Below are 17696 nucleotides of genomic sequence, written 5' to 3' on the forward strand. Positions count from 1 at the left end.
TGGTCCGCCTTTTCCCTCAGCTCCCGTCCCCTTACCCCCTCACCCCCTGCTCATGTGCTCTCTCTCTCTCTCTCACTCTGCTCCCTCTCTCAAATAAATAAATAAAACCTTAAAAAAAAAGCAACAACTATTTTCTGTATCACTCACTAGATGGATATCTCTGACATAGTGTGTAATGGCTTCAAAACATTCCATATTGTGGCTAGGGCATAATTTATTTAACTAAATTATTTTACCATCGAGCAATTAAATTTTAACCATTTTTTAAACCATTGTATGTAACACTATGTTGTTCACCTTTGAAAATATGAGTTAAGCTTTAAGTTACAAATGGAGAAGCGTTAGATGGTGAAGCAAAAAGAGGCGTTCAAATCAAAAGAAGAAACAGTCATAAAATGACCACAGACAAGAACACATTGCCCGTTCAGAGAGCTTCAAAAGGTCTTTTTGATCAGAGAGCATAAGATGCAGGGCATCAAAGGTGATGAGGGTGCAGTTCCTAAGAGTCAGATCACGAAGTGCCTTCTAAGGAGATCCTGCCATTTGCAACAACATGGATGAAGCTGGGGACATTACACTAAGTGAAATAAGCCAGATAAAGAAAAATGCACACGATCTTACTTACACGTGGAATCTAAAAAAAGTTGACTACACAGAAGCAGAGAATAAAAAGGTCCTTACCAGGGGCAGGGAGCCGGGAGAGATGGAGAGATGTTGGTCAAAAGATACAGAGTTACAGCTTTGTGGGATGAATAAGTCTAGAGATTTAATGTACAGCATGACTGTAGTTAATAATAATAGGGGACATTTACCAAGGGACGATTTCAGGTGCTCTCGTTACAAAAATAAAATAGTAACTATGTGTGGAGATGGGTATGTTAGTAATCATTTTACTATGTGTAAGTGTATCAAAACATCATGGCGTACATCTCAAGTACATGTAGTTTTTATTTTAAAAATAAAGACAAACAAAATTTTTAAAAGAAGGTTGGATTTCCCCAAAAGTAACGGGAGAATATCTGAAAGATTTTCAGACAAAGGGACACAATATGAATTGTGTTTTAGAAAGATCACTTTGACATCTGGGTGGAGAGAAAAGTGAGACCCACTTGATGGTTACAGTAGAGCAGGGGAGAAGCTGTGTGGGCCTGAGGTAAGACCACCCATGGCTGTGGAGGGGATAATTCTCATGGAGACCCAGGATTAGGCCCGGTGAGGACACCAAGAGATCTAGGACACCTCCCAGGAACCAGAAGGTGGAGAGAAGAGGTTTGTGAAGAAAGAGCAAATATTATCTGGGTCTTTCTCAGACCCTGAAATATTTTTATTTTATTTTATTTACTTATGATAGAGAGAGAGAGAGAGAGAGAGAGAGAGAGGCAGAGACACAGAGGGAGAAGCAGGCCCCATGCACGGGGAGCCCGACATGGGATTCGATCCCGGTTCTCCAGGATCGCGCCCTGGGCCAAAGGCAGGCGCCAAACCGCTGCGCCACCCAGGGATCCCAGACCCTGAAATCTATCTATAATCTGAGGTGGAGTCGCCAGTGTGATACGTTCCACAAATTATAATGAACTCCCTTTCCCACAGGCAACATTGATGGGCCTGAAAAACAAACTCCTTCACTTACATCATTATGTTCTGGTGAGTTTTAAAAATTGAATTATTTTTTGCTGTTGCACTGCTGTTGTTGTGCACGGTGATGCTGTTATCTCGAATATGATACATTCCTACTGACTGGCTGGGTAATAATGTGTTTGATAATTACTCTGATATCCCATTTGAACATATTTTATTTTTTTTAAATTTCTACTCAGTATGAGTTTTTATTTTTTGCAGGAGCCTATGTTTACTTTCCAGATCCCCTCTTAAGATTGAGCATAGGTAAACTTCTTTTATAAGGTTTATAATGTGCAAACATATATTCCTTTTTATGCTACTGGTCTATTTATTGGATTAACTAGAAGGATTTGATGTGAAAGCTTAGGATGATATTGAAAACACCTCACTTCCATTGTAGCTAAGAAAATCAGCTTTAGAACTAGAGAGACCTTGTATTGGGCATTATGTATAGACCTTTAGCTTTTTTATCACAGCTGTTCTTTGTTGCCATGACAACAGAATTAACCATTTCATTAATATCCCTGAGAAAAGACCCATTTATTCACGTCTGACTTCGAACGTAGTCTCTGTTCAGATCTCAAGGTCTTTGGCATGTTTACGTACTCGGTTTTTATCCCCCAATATTTTGCTTAATGCTTCTACAGGATATTTAAAGCAAAGCTTTATATTTTTAGTATGAAATTTCTATTGGCTACATTGGTTTGGCTGCTTTCAAATGTCCCCTGAGTGGTGAAACAGGCTTCAGAATCTGTAGCCGGTGAGAGCAATAGGCAAGGAAATTTACTACAAAAGAAAACAGTTACCTGTTATAAGAAAAGTCACTTGTTTGTTTTTTCCTTCTTTTGGACTCCACTTGGTGAAATGGGTGTTACTATAAATACTGAAGAGTAATCCCTCATCAAAATGGGTGATCCAGCTGTTTCTGTTGCTGCGGAAAGCAGGTCGTGTGCTGATTACGATTGTGATGAAAGGCAGGAAAACATTTCCTAAGACAAGTAAAATCCATTATTTTGAAAATAAGACCTGAAGAGAATAATTCTGCCCATTGCCTTAAAGGTTTCCATCTACCTTTTCTTTTAAAGGAAAACAAAAATATATCTTAATACTGAACCCTCTGGAAATAGTCGTTTTTAAAGACCAGTGCAGAAACTCCCTAATTAACGTTAAAGCAGCTTGAGGAAGCTGTTAGCTGTTTTCTAGTCATTCACCTTAGTTAACATACATAGCATTGTTTCCTTCAGAACTATTACTGTTATTAATTTCCACCTTTTCTGAACACCTATGCATTAAGCAACTTTGCAAATGCTTAAGATGCATTAGCTCTTCTAATTACATGAGTCAACAGCTCTGTGAAGAAGGTACCACTATCCCCATTGCATAACCAAGGAAACTGAGACTCCAAGAGAACTCATGCAAGATTTTATAGCTCATAAGTAGGATTTGAATCTTAATCGGTTAGACCTCCAAGACTGTACCAGCATCCATTAGGACAAAGTGCCGCCCTTGGCTCTTCGTTTCTGCTCATATAAATATTGTAACAACACTTAAAATATTTACATTCCCTCCAAGGCATTTTGTCCTGGAAAAGGGAAAAAAAAGTCTGAAGGAATATTATTCGTAATAATTAAGCTCATAAAACAAGAAGGCAGATTTGAACCAGTGACATAAAATCTTTAAAAACCAAGGAAGGTTCTCTGAGGCTAACTGCACACATATGAAGAGTCTTGAATGCTGAATATCAGCCACTGAAATGAAGAAAAATACTTCTTACAGAACACAAGGTTTTGGGGTTGGTTTATTTTTTTCTTTTTAAAACTTTTTTGAGTCTTTCCCTTTTTTTTTTTACCTCACAGCTTTATTGAGCTATAATTTCTATATCATAAAATTCATCTACGGTGTACAATTCAATGGTTTTTAACATGTCCACAAAGTTGCACAGGAAACACTGCCAAGGAAACACTGTATGCACTAATTGTCACCTCCCTCCTCCCTCCCAAGCCCTAAGAAACCACTAGTATGCTTTTTATCTTTATGGATTTGCTTGTTCTGGACATTTTATAAAATTGGAGTCATACATTATGTAGCCTTTTGCTTCTGACTTCTTCCACTTATGTTTTCAAGGTTCATCCATGTTATAACAAGTATCACTGCTTGTTTTCCTTTTTTTAAAGATTTTATTTATTTATTCATGAGAGAGAGAGGGAGAGAGAGAGAGAGGCAGAGACACAAGCAGAGGGAGAAGCAGGCTCCATGGAGGGAGCCCGACGTGGGACTCGATCCCAGGTCTCCAGGATCAGGCTCTGGGCTGAAGTAGCGCTAAACCAGTGAGCCACCGGGGCTGCCCGGTTGGTTTCTTTTTATAGTTGAATGATATTCCATTGTATGGATGAACCACATTTTGCTCACTGATGCGTTGTTTCCACTTTTCCACTATAATAGTGATTATGAATACTACTACTGTGAATGTTTGTGGACAAGTTTTGTGTGGACATATCTTTTCATTTTTCTTGAGGTTCTGTTTGCTTTTTAAGTGGTTCTTATCATCCAGAGGATGGAACTCAAACATGCTCTGATGACTGAAGACCCCATGGAATTCTAAACTATAATCCACATCAATACTTCTACTTTCTATGAGTTATGGATTAAAGACAGACTAATTGGTTCAGATAACATTTCTTAGGATTCTTAGCCACTTGTAACTTTCAAAAAGATAGTCAACTAATTCTTTTCTGGCAACAATTATTTGCTAAGCTCTTTAAAACCCTAAATTTAAAAAGCATAAAAAACATTTGCATAAAATAAAACCTATTATTAAAGTCTCAGATAGAAATAAATCATATGTCTTAGCTACTTATCAAATATGCATTTTGGAAACATGACTTCAATGGAACTAAATACTTGGAAATATAAGACCAAAAGAAGGAGGAGGAGGAGGAGGAGGAGAAGAGGAGGAGGAGAAGGAAGAGTGTGTGCACTCTATTTTTTCACTTTCAAGTGTTAACCTTGAGAAGGATTCTCCAACTTTCTTTTCTCCCACTAGGGACAAAGTCAAGCCCTAACCTTTAACATACTTAAGGGAGTGGCTCTGACTTCATTTTCATTTCGTTATAGGATTCTGTTAACTAACAGATCAGAAGGTTTTGTAATTAGAAATAAGCACATAGTTTATTTTTTGAAAGGGAAACTTTGTAGGTTTCTCCTATGGGTGGGCTGTTTTCTTGCATGGAATGGCAGAGCTTGCTTACCTTTGGTCCAAGTTGTATACAGAACCATGAACATTGTAATCCTTTTCTAAAGCACAAAGAATCCAAAGGAAGCTAAGAGTGAATTCTTGTTATTTCTGAATGAGGACTAGTGGGTCCCAAGCATACTCTTTATGTCCATTTCAGAATCCAACAGACATTGCATCAGTTAATAAGGTCGGTGAGGTTTTTAACAGTTGCTTCTCATCTCTGCACAAGAGGGCAGCCTTTCACCAAAACCAAGGAAACACTTGGGCAGGACTTTTTGTTAATTTGTATAGAGACCCCTCCAATCATAGAACCTCCAAGAAGAGTTCCTGTAATGTAAAGAATGAAGAAATTAGGAGATATTTAATACCATGTGCTGTCAATCTCAGGAAATATCTGCCCGTCCATGTCATCATACCAATGTTTACAGCTTCAGTGACATTTTACCTTTATTGTTACATAATTGTTTGGATTTCATAAACTTCTGTGGACAGTTACGAACTTCTCAGTTTAATGCTAGGAATAAGGCTTTTTTTTTTTTTTTTTTTTTCAAAAATTGCTCCTGAAATCAAATTGCTCACCGTTAAAAGACAGCATTTTTTTTCCTGTATCTGACATGGATGTTTTCTTACTGGTTACCCATAATCAGATTTCAAGGCTTTAGAATCAAATCGCCAAAATCAATTCGAAATGAGTAATAATTCATATTGAGACAATTATAAATTTAAATTATAGAATACAGTGAAAGAGATTTACCAAGAAATTAAGAGAAGGCAAAAAAAAAGTTGCTATAATGCACACACTTTCAAAATAATTAACCACGCTTGACAGGAAATACGTGATTTACATGTATTATGATGGCCCTCAGAATGCTATTAAAAACAGGGTTAAAGTTAATTTGTCACACTAAAAGGTAAATGTAGCTGTCTTTATGTCCAAAGCCTTGCAGTAATATTTTCATGAGTATAAACTAACCACAACCCCCCTTTTTTTTCTCTTAAAGTTTATGGAACTTCCAACTAAATATTTCACAGGAAATTACTGTCTACAAGAATATAAAGGATTTTATATGAAGGATGCTGATCAGTTGTTCTCCATGGATACAGAGAGGCAAACAAGCAGAAATTGGTTTAATAAAGCAGGAGAGATTTCAATTGGACATAAGGCAGAACTTCTTGACTATCATGGTGATAAAGAAAAATTGGGGAAATCTTTTCAATAATTTTTCAAAGATAACTGTCAAAAAATATCCCGTGAAATGGATAGGAGATGTCTTTAGTTTTATTACTTATAGTCACACAATTTGAAGACTGGAGAGTAGTAATATATACCTAATTCTATTTTCACCATTTTTTTCACCAAAAGGAACCATTTCGTACTAATTAATCAGCTATTAAGGTAAACAAGCATTTCAATTCTGTCAGTTTGGGTTTCATAAATAGATACAAGCATGTTTCCTTCTAGACCCAGTTAAGAATTTGGCCAACACCTGAGTTTCCTTTTGCTCCGGATAACATTTACTTGGGGTGGGGGAAGAGGGATAAAAAAGACAGCCAAGGTAAAAATGTCCTTTTATTCTCACTTGCTCAGCAAACTTTATTAAATTGAGAACTCCTAGAATGTAGGGTAGCACGATGCCAAGCCCACTGCCTGACCCAAAGTAGAATCTCAGTATAGGTTTACTGAAATATGTCTCTAAAAATTGCATTTCTTGTCTGTATCATTAGAGAATCACACTCTAAGCGCTATTATCATTTTCCTAGATCACAGCAGAACTGGAGACAGAGCTAAAGCTAATCTGGACAGAGCTCAAGCTAAACAGCTTGACTGTTAGTAAAGCCCTTTCATAATCTATATAAACCTGTATTACTTTAAACTCGATTTTCAGCAAACCATATTAACCAAATACTTACAGAGTCTTACTTTACTGAGAGCAAACTTCATTCAACAACAAGGTTTATCTAACATTATTATCTAAGAAACACCCAGCCAGATGCTAGGGGCACAGCTGTAAACACAAAGTAGGCACAGTTTCTGCCCTCCTGGAGCTTACATTCTAGAAAATGCCAGCAAGTCAAGTTGGCAATTACATATTTAATTATAGTTGTTGTAAGTCCTATGAAGGACAAGCCCAGGATGTTAGGAAAGAATATAATGGTTGAGGTTAGGGGTGATCACAGAACCTACTATTAGTGGTAGAGGAAAGGAAGTTACTGGACAGATTTGGTTTATACTGAGAATTGATTTTATAAGCTGAGACCCAAAAGATAAAAAGGAGTCTCTGCATGGGTAATTAGGGGCCAGTATGGGGGCAAAACTGCATTTTAAGTGGAGTGGAAGAGGATAAGCAAAGACCTAAATCAGGAGGGAAAAGCATGGGACCACAGAGGGAAGAAAATAAAGCCAAAGTGGAAAAACATGGAGAAGGAGAGGAAGTTTCTCAGCCCGATCAAAAGAATGCAAAAAGTGATGGAGGGGGGGGCACATTAAGATAATACCTGCTGGGGAGAAGCTAACTCCCCTTGGTCTCTCTCCATTCAGTAACAAAACTACCCTTTGTTACTCCCCCACAACTGATTTCTACACGCCCACCATCTTCCTAGCCACTTGTCACTCCTACTCTCTAGTAAAGGTGATGTATACCCCAGTGCAGTTGTTTTTATGGAATTTACTTGCCTATGGAAGCATCCCTTTGAGGATTTAATCATAACATGGAACATTCTCTATCAGAGCAATGCTGAAATAGGAGGCATAAATGGTGCATAATTCTTGAAAGGCCCATTGTAGGCTTAGGTCTTTATAACAAAATAAAAGCTCCATATTAAACTATAAGGCATTACACTTTTGTAAAATAAATTAAATAAACGGCCAGCAGGGGTGTTTTACACAATTTATTGGTGCCCTCTGCAGTCAATGCTACATCTCATTAGTGGCTCTGTCACTCATGAAAAATGTGGCACCCATCAGCATCACTCATTAACTTAAAGCATGTGCCCACACATCGAATATATATATTTTAATTATGGGGAAATGCTATAAAGAAGATGTGCGCGTGTGCCATGAACAACAAAGGGCATTCTAACCTCTCCAAACCTCTTCTTGATTTTTGTTTTTTGCCAAAATGGTGAATAAGATACTGTTCTCATCCTTTCAAAGTTTTTTTCTCTCTACTGACTTTTTCTGCCTTCATTCATTGCAATAGTCCAGACTTTGCCAATTTTTTTTCTTTCTTGACATTTCATTTTTAATTAAAAATGACATTTTAATTAAAAGGAAACATATGTAGAATAAACAGAATAACTCACCAACAGCAGAGAGCTGGGGCTGTCCTGTCGGCCCAGTTTTAACCTTTCTGGCTCACAAAAGGCTGTGCTGGGCTTTGCCACAACAGTTGCCAAGGCACATTCTTGACAGCAAAAAGGAAAAAAATTTAAAAGATGATCATCAAACCAAAATCCACCCACATCCAGAAATCCCTAGGAATGCAGAGGGTGAAGAATGGAGAGAGTATACCTGCTCTGAAGTATACAGTCTGGGACTTTCAGGACCAGGAAGATCAGCCTTTCTTCTATTCAAAATATTAAAACTATCACTTTGGTGAGAGACCCCAGTTTTACAACTTTTCATGTTTACAGATGGCCTGATTTGGCAATCTTAAATGTTACGGGAATTAGAAATCTGGCAGGAGGTAAGCATAGCCAAAAGTAAAGTATTACAATTAAAACCAACCACCCTTCTATGAGCAGCCGTGACAGGACGGTTTGCATCTCCCGGAGCCACCTTGCGTCCCCATCCCCGTATCAGAGCTGGTGCTGGTGGGGCCCCCTGGCAGGGTGTGGGGAAAGGACGCCAACCCTCTCCCTGGAGTGAGCTGGCTTCCTCCGGCACAAAAGCTTATTGTGGTGTGGAAGGGAATGCAGCAAGCCTAACAAAATGACAAAAAAGAAGCCGACAATGGATGAACACTGCATCAAAGACAAGTAAATGATTCTCTAAACAAAAATACTAAATGACATCAATTGGCCCATGTCCTTAGAAAGTGGCATAAGATGAGGCCAACAGGGATCAAAGTGATGACCCAACCTTCCTTCTCCACACGTAGAACACATTTTCTGACCAACATAAGGGCACTGGGACAGACCCAAAACATGAACAGTCTCCATAATTATAATCCAGCAAGAAGGGAGGAAAGAAAAAAAATCTAATTTTGTGGCACCTCCTACATGCCAAGCAACTGCTTTGTCGTTCTAGTTAAATAAGGTTTCCGTGTGTCAGTGTTACGGGTTGAAGTTGACCCCTCAAAAAAGATATACTCAAGTCCTAACCTCCAAAAAACTCAGCATGTAAATTTATTTGGAAATAGGGTCATTGTGGATGTGCTTAATTAATTTAAAATGAGATCATACTGGAATAGGGTGGGCTTCTAATATAATATAATGGCTGTAAGAAGATGGCCAGTGAAGACACAGACCCAGGGAGAAGAACACATGTGATGAAGAGGCAGAGATTGAAGTCATGCAATCAGCGCTGGTGAACGCCAAAAATGGCCAGCAGTCTGCCAGGAGTTGGAAAGAGGCAAACCTATAGGTTTCAGAAGGAGCATTTCATACTTCTAGCTTCCCAAACCGTGAGACAATAAATTTGTTATTTTAAACCGCTCAGTTTGTAATGGCAGCTCTAGGAAACAAATTCGGTCAGGTATAATTGTCTTGGCATGTTACAGAGGAAAAAATGAGGCCTGGAAATCCAAATATTGTGTCAAAATCCCACAGTTATTGAGGGATGCAAATCTGGCTGACTCAAAGCTTATGTTCTTCACCATATATTATGATGCCTTCATGCCTTCAGACAGTTATCCAAATTGGAATTACATAATGACATGAGGAGTAAATGACTTTTTTTTTTTAAGATTTTATTTTTTATCTTATTCATAGACACAGAGAGAGAGGCAGAGACACAGACAGAGGGAGAAGCAGGCTCCCTGTAGGGAGCCCGATGTGGGACTCGATCTTGGATCTCCAGGATCACACTCCAGGCTGCAAGCGGCGCCAAACCACTGCACCACCGGGGCTGCCCAGTAAATGACTTTTAAACACTTAAAGCAGCTAATATTCATGAAACAGACCACTCCACATGTTTTTACCAAAAAAGTTACTTCATGTGAAGAATAACCACACAATCCTCAAACTGGATAACTGGATTCTTTCAAGATGTACTTACTGAACTCCTATTATCTATCCTGCAGATACTGCTTTAGGAACTGCCTTCAAAGATTTTTTCAATGAATAAGGGAAAATATACATGCAAAATTAGGTTAAAAAGTTTCCTAGAGTCATGGACAGTATTACAGAGTTATGTACATGATACATATTAGGGACTAGAGAGCTGTGTAGGGAGAGCACCAAGAGGGCTAGAATTCATTCTCTTAGATGTGCAAGCTATCAAATTAAATATGTATTAAAGGGAATTTTTATTAGCAATGATCATTTGTGAATGTATTCTTTGGAGAAATTATGAGAGAGATCTATATGAATATGTGAAGCAACCGTATGTCCTCATAGCCATCAGCTGCCCAGTTGTCCAAAACAAGTTTGTGCGTAATGAGAACCAACCCACCTACCTCCACGCATAGATTGTATACTGAGGTTGGAAACTACTCATCCCTTGCACATATACATAATTTATTGTTGATATTAGCATGACTCACTCTTCTGTTGTCTTCATTAGTAAAACTTTACCTTTCTGGAACACTCTAGCTCAGGTAAATAGCTTGATTGGTATAGAAACTTCTGGAAATGCCCACCAACTTTTCCTTGGAAAACATCAATAGCTTGTGCCTTAAGAGTCTTTGAATTCCTTCCTTCAAAAATTTTCACCTTGGTGTTTCCACCAATCCTGGATGATTGTATGGGGATCCTTATTTGACCCTATCAAGTCCCCACATTGAAACACATTTTAAACCAAAGTTTCAGCTCTCAATAAACTCAAATCTTGCTTTCTTCCTCTAGGCACTATCCAATTTCTATTGAGAGGCTATTCTCTCTTACTTCAGTAAACAATTACTAAAGGATAAACTGAGTCATATTAAAATTCTTAAGGATTTATTTGAGCAAAAAATAATTCAAATCAGGCAGTGATCAAACGAGAAGTAGTTAGCAATGCTCCACCAACAGTAGTTAAAGGCAAGACTTTTATAGAGAAAGGGTAGAAGTAAAGGAAGGAAATTATTTGATGGCCTATGTCTTAAGTCATTGCATTATTTGGGAAAGTCTAGTTGGCTGTTTGTGATTGACCGTCCTTAGGATTTGATTTCTTGTCCTTGAGGCACTTACAGGCTTTGGTTTTTGGTTTGCTTACAAGGCTATTAAGGCCTTAAAGCCACCTCAGTGTAATGACCTTCTTTTCTAATTAATTTACCATAATAAACTGAATTTTACCTCAACAGTTTCTGCTAGACTGGTGATATTTGGGAAGCTAGCATTTAACAATAATAGTGAACAAAGAAAAAGGGATGAGTCTGAAGAGGAAATAACAATTTTAGTTTTTAACACACTGAAATTTAGGAGTCTGAGAAATAAAAAAAGTAGAGAAATCTGTAACTGCCGTGAAAGGGAGCTTAAGAAAAGGATGTGAACAGAAGTTCTGGGGTCATTGCCGAGATCACTCAAGGATCTGGGCAGAAGGTTGAGGAGGTGAATCAGAGAACCCCCCAAAAGGAGACTAAGAAGTAAAAGAATGGAGGAAAAAATCAAGAAAGTAAGCTATCATGACATCCAATGGTAGAGAGTTTTTCAAAAAGTAAACAGGAGACCACAAGGTTAAATATTTCAGAAAGGGCACACACACACACACACACACACACACACACACTAAATGTGGTGGGATTTACCACAGAGAATCCTCCAAAAGAAAAGCTAATTCAAAATCCAATTAATTATGAAATGACCTTAAACTCTTCAAGCCAATGTTATTGCATTGCAACGCATTGCAATGTATATCATCCACTTTGGGGCACAGAATTCTGACTTTTCAGGAAAGAGTGAGCCCTAGCTGATAAAGAATAAAGTGGCTTTCGTAAAAATAAACAAACAAGAAATGTTGTCACCTAAATTATGTGATGAGAAGGATGGCTTAGTTTTAAATTTTTTTAAGTCAACATCAGTTTTCCTGGAGCTGTTTAATTATCAAACTTGTTCCACTGTATTACCTTAATCCCTGATCGAAATGAGACAACAATATGCTTTTTTCTGGTCATTTCATAATCATTCATTAAAACACTGGGATCATTTATGCAAGCTAAATTCTCATTCCCAATCTCCCAAAAGACTATGTGGCATATCCCTGGCTGCTAAACAAAAGCTTTTCTCTTAAAGTCACTTAACTTTCTCTGGTTTTGTTTTTAAGCAAAGGGATTTATCAAGTTCTGGGCTTTGTTTTGCTTTTGAAACTTAAGCTACTTCATCAGCTTTAGATATACTCGATTTGTTTTTCAGCCAAAGCTTCCTAGAGAGGCAAGACAAGTGACTGATTTGCCACCTATGGCCAAGCAAGTTTTGGGTTCCTTAGTTTTTTTCTCCTTCCCTGGATGGGCAAACATAAAGCACCGACATGGATTTAAAAGTTAGATCACTTGGGGTACCTGGGTGGTTTAGTCAGTTGAGTGTCCAACTCTTGATCTCAACTCCAGTGAGTTCAAGCCCTGTATTGGGCTCCATGCTGGGTGTGCAGTCTCCTTAAAAAAAATTAATTAAAAAAATAAGTAAAAACTAAAAGATCATTTAATGGTGCTGGCATTATGTTGACACTGCTTAATTTACTGACCTTAGGAAATAATTTTGACATCATACCAAATCATCTTTAGGATTCCTAAAGAAGCATCAAGACTTTGTTTAGATGTAAATTGAACCCAATGACAACTATTCATAAACCACCTAGGACATCAAGGAGCATTCAGCAGTGTTTGATGAAAGAAAAACAATCTAATGAATCATTTTTTTTAAAAGATACTTTTTTTTTTTAGTTTGAGAGAGAGAAAACATGAACGGGGTGGGGTGGGGGAGAGGCAAGGGGAGAAGGAGAAACAGACTCCCTGCTGAGCAGAGAACCTGACCTGGGGCTGGATCCTGGGATCCCAAGATCATGACCTGAGGCAAAGGCAGATGCTTACCCAAATGAGCCACTCAGGCACCCTTCTAACCAATTATTAAAAATCATTATTGCCATGGAGAAAAATGCTAAGTATATACCTTGAAAAATAAAGATCGCCAAAATCAATCGAGAAATAATCTAATGAGTATTTTTGGCCACTCACTAGGTCCAAAACATTGTACTAGCTGGTTGGGAAGGGAGATGGGAGGGTAGAGAAGTGCTATATAAGGCTGCTTCTCTCCTGGGAAAGTTTAGAATTGGAGTCATCAGGGACAACTGTGAGTTTGGAGCATGATGCTAGGTTATCATTAATATGATTTCTTTTACAATGCATCTTAAAGTTCCTATGTATAATACCACCTGCGTGCGTACATACACGTACCTAAAATACATACACTAGAGACCAAGAGTCCCATGGGAATAGATTAGGTGCTCCATTCACCTTCGTGTCCAAAGTGCTAATCCCAGGGCCTGGCACCAAATAATTGCTTAAAACAAGTTTCTTGTAGGAATAAATGATTGCATGAATCCATTTGTGCTGTTATTATGGTTATTATGGTAGAAATAGAAAAGATATTCAGGACAGTTAAGGAATTGATTATCAATTACCTCCAGGAGGGTAGTAGAGACCAGTATCTATAAATCCACATCACTGTTTTTTCTTCAGGATCATTGTTTTTTCCATGCTAAGAACATGTTGACTCTAAGGCTGCTAATAATAACATTCTCCTCCTATAAAATTATCCTTCCCGTTTAGACTCTGTTTGTATTTTACACTCCAGAAGTTGTCAGTAGAGTTGCTACTAAGTAGCCTTATTTGAGGGCATTTTTAGGCTGTATAAGATGGTCCCACTTTCAAAGCGCCGAGAGCTATTTCTGCTGAGGTGTTAAGTCACAGAACAAGACTGTGAACACTTTTTAGAAGTCATTACACTAAAAAAAACATGATTTTTAATAGCACAGTGGTGTTTAGGTTTATACTTGCCTTCTACTTTCACTTTTAAGTACAAACGAAACCAATATAAGGCAGAGGAAGGCTCTAGTCAGATACCTGGAATCCAGTCAAGACCAGGCTTTTCCTCTCCACCCTGTGTGACCTTCCTAGTTGCTTAACATGTTTCTTCCGCTGTAAAATAGCATAATAATACCTCCTTCATAGGATTTTTGTGAGGATTAAATGAGATAGTGTGTATTAAAGCTCATGTTTTTTAAAAAATATTTTATTTATTTATTCACTCTGTCTCACAAGAGACAGAGGGGGGTTGCAGAGACACAGGCAGAGGGAGAAGCAGGCTCCATGCAGGAAGCCCAATGTGGGACTCGATCCCGGGACTCCAGGATCAGGCCCTGAGCCAAAGGCAGGCTCTAAACCACTGAGCCACCCAGGGATCCCTTAAAGCTCATGTTTAATTACATTTACTTCATTTAACATTTTGCTGGTGCTGTGTGAGAAGTTCACTCATTTCTGAAAGTGCAATGTGCCAATAACGTATAAGACGGGCACTAATGCCATTGTTTTAATAAAGTTAAAGTAATTAAAGTTACTTGAATCACAATATATATTTAGGTTGTAAAAGAAATCGCTCAAAACTATAGCTTTTGTGTATTACAATTATATTGAGTGGAAGGGTGTGTGTGTATGTGAATGTATGTGTGTGTGTGCGTGTTTTAATACTTTCTATATTAAAGGCCTAGAGCCTGAAAAATTGCCAGAAACTTCATCAGGAGACCCTGAAATGATATTGAAATAGGCCAAACTTTGAACAATTAGCTCAAGCTCTTCATTAGCCGATGGATCTACTTCATTTGTGATTGTGATCCAAAGAGGGAAGGAAATTAGCTCACAACCAAGACAAAGAAGGAAGTGAACCCAGGGAGACCGTTCACGGAAGCCAAGAGAAGAGTTTTTAAATTTTTTCTTTTTTTTTTTAAGACTTTATTTATTTATTCATGAGAGACAGAGAGAGACAGAGAGAGAGGCAGAGACAAAGTAGGAAGGAGAAGCAGGTTCCATGCAGGGAGCCCACCCTGGGACTCGATCCTGGGTGTCCAGGATTGCACCCCGGGCTGAAGGTGGTGCTAAACCGCTAAGCCACCGGGGTTGCCCAGTTTTTAAAATTTTTCAACATTTGGCCTGTTTCAATTTCACTGCAATGTTTTCTGATGAAATTTTTGATAATCTTTCAGACTCGATCTTCCATAAAGAGAGGGAAGATATATAACAAATTAAATAAATAAAAATTAATTAATTAAAATAAAATTAAATAAAATAGAGGAGAACACTACCAAGCCATATGTTTTCCCACACAATGGTGTCCAATCACTATTACGAACAAAACCAGCTGCATTTTTGGCCAATGTCTTATATGACAAGTAGTGTACAAAACATGTAATATAAAGGGTGATTACATATTCAGTCTGTCTCCATTGACTCTTCTCCCACCATCACTCTTAAATCTATTTCATGCTTATTTTGTAATGCTCTCCTTTTAAAACCTATCCTGTAACTAATCTCATCCTCACTTTCCTGGCCAGGAACACTGAACTGATCAGAAAAGCAGGCTTTGCTTACTATCCTCACTTTTTTGTACCCTATTCTTTATTTAATTAGGTATAATTTGGAAACCACTTCCATGTATTATTACTTCTTAGAACCACTTACTTAAAAGTGGGCATCTGGATGGCTCAGTGGGTTGAGCACCTCACTCTTGATCTCGGCTCAGGTTATGACCTCATGGCTCATAGAATCTAGGCCCGCATGGGGCGCTGCACTCAGCGGGGAGTATGCTTGAAGATTCTCTCCCTTTACCCCTGCCCCATGGTCTCTCTCTCTTTCTTTCTAAAATAAATAAATAAATCTTAAAAAAACATTGATGTTCTAATTATCACACATCTTTTTGTGTCTTTCTTCACAAATCATCCTATTTTATGTCTTGCCACATTTGACACCACCTTCTTTTTTTTTGGAAAGTCCAATCTGTCTTGTGGAATCAGGAATTCATATTCCATCTTGTGGCTCCACTCTCTTCTACAACCTCAAAATTTTCTACTAGGTGGTAGCTGCTTCTCGGCAGCAACCTTTTGTCATGGAAGGAAAGCGAGAAAAAGTCTTGGTCCGTTAGTTATCTCTTCGTTAATCATCCGTGCCTCAGTTTCCTCCCACTTAAATTGGGGATGACAATAGTGCTTACATCATGGGTTTGTTGTGAGGACTAAATGAGTTAATTTATGTGAAGTGCTTAGAAAAGTTCGTGGCACATAGCAAGTGCTATAGAAATGCTTGCTATTATTTTGCTACTATTCACATTCCATCAAATTGGTTCATATTAGTTCTAAGTCTTATCCCAGTCTAACTTGCATCATGGTTAAACATGTACATGACAGGGCGGCCCCTGATGGAGTTGTGGCCTGAATAGTTGGAGGGCTCTCTATCCCCAGGATGATGGCCAATAGTGAGTGCGCCTTATTGCCATCAAGCCTGATGAGGTCCAGTGCAGCCTGGTAGGAGAGAGTATCAAGTGTTTTGAGTAAAGGGAATTGTCTCATTGCTATGAGATTAATTCAGGCTTCGGAAGACCTTCTCAAAGAACACTACATTGACATAAAGGACCATCATTCTTTGCCGGCCTGGTGAAATACATGCAATCAGGGCCTGTGGTTCCTATGGTCTGGGAGGGGGTGAATGTGGTGAAGACAAGCTGAGTAAATCTCAGAGGACTAACCCTGTAGACTCCAAGCCTGGGACCATCCATAGGGACCTTTGCATCCATGTTGACAGGAACATTACCCATGGTAGCAATTCGGTGACGGGTGACGATTCGGTGACTGGCTTGGGGTTTCAGCCTGAGGAGCCGGTGGATTATAAGAGCTCTGCTCAGAACTGGATCTATGAGTGACAAGAGAGCAAACCCTAGAGCTTTGCCCACTCCATTACCGCTCCTTCCCATGGGCAGGGACCAGGCTCTAGCAAATCCAATTATTTTTGAGAACTCCTTTGTAACATGGAGGGGAACTCTTAGAGCTGGGAGTGCTCCCTATAAAATTTCTTGAGGACTAACACAATGTTTTATTTATGTATCTCCCACAACGCTTTGTACACTGTAGGTTGCAAGTAATGTTACTTAATTGAGTTGTTAAACTGCTTGCATTCATTAAGTTCTGCTTTCTATTTCTTCTACTTTTTATTCTTCTTGCTAAATTTTACTCTCATAGGCTCAAATACAATCATAAATTAGGGTGACATATAAAACTGCTGGTTCTTGAAAATTAAGCCCTGGAAGTATTTTAATTTTATTATGAACTGAGAAGCTGTGTCATTTTTTTTCCTAAGAAATTAATTATACCTTTAGATGAGTGGCTATCATAGTGTGATTTCTAGACCACTGATGGCCCACAAGTGCCCTCTGAGTGGTCTTCAGGCCTCATCGCTTGTAGTTTGCAGGTTTATAATAAGACACCATCTGTGCTTTTGTTGCTGCCATGACTTCATAATCTATTTACGATGGTCAATAAAATTCAAATATTACTTCAAGGGTACAGCATTCATGCCATTAATTCTAAAATTTATTTTATTCTTCTGCTGAGAAAGAGAGTGGGCAGATGAGGGGGTTCGCTGGATTTTATGTACAGCAACTGACCTGCAGATTGGTCAAGTGTGGTAGCCATTCCTTCAGATAGTGTCTCAACAGGAAAGGC

At 38.5% G+C, this 17696-nt stretch overlaps 1 pseudogene; it reads left to right on the forward strand.

Annotated features, from left to right (window-relative positions):
* The first annotated feature begins 16443 nt into the window (after window positions 1–16443).
* Window positions 16444–16897, forward strand: LOC112679103 (nucleoside diphosphate kinase A-like; annotated as a pseudogene).
* The last annotated feature ends 799 nt before the right edge of the window (window positions 16898–17696 follow it).

The sequence above is a fragment of the Canis lupus genome, chromosome 6 (assembly GCF_003254725.2).
Source record: "Canis lupus dingo isolate Sandy chromosome 6, ASM325472v2, whole genome shotgun sequence".
NCBI lineage: Eukaryota > Metazoa > Chordata > Mammalia > Carnivora > Canidae > Canis > Canis lupus.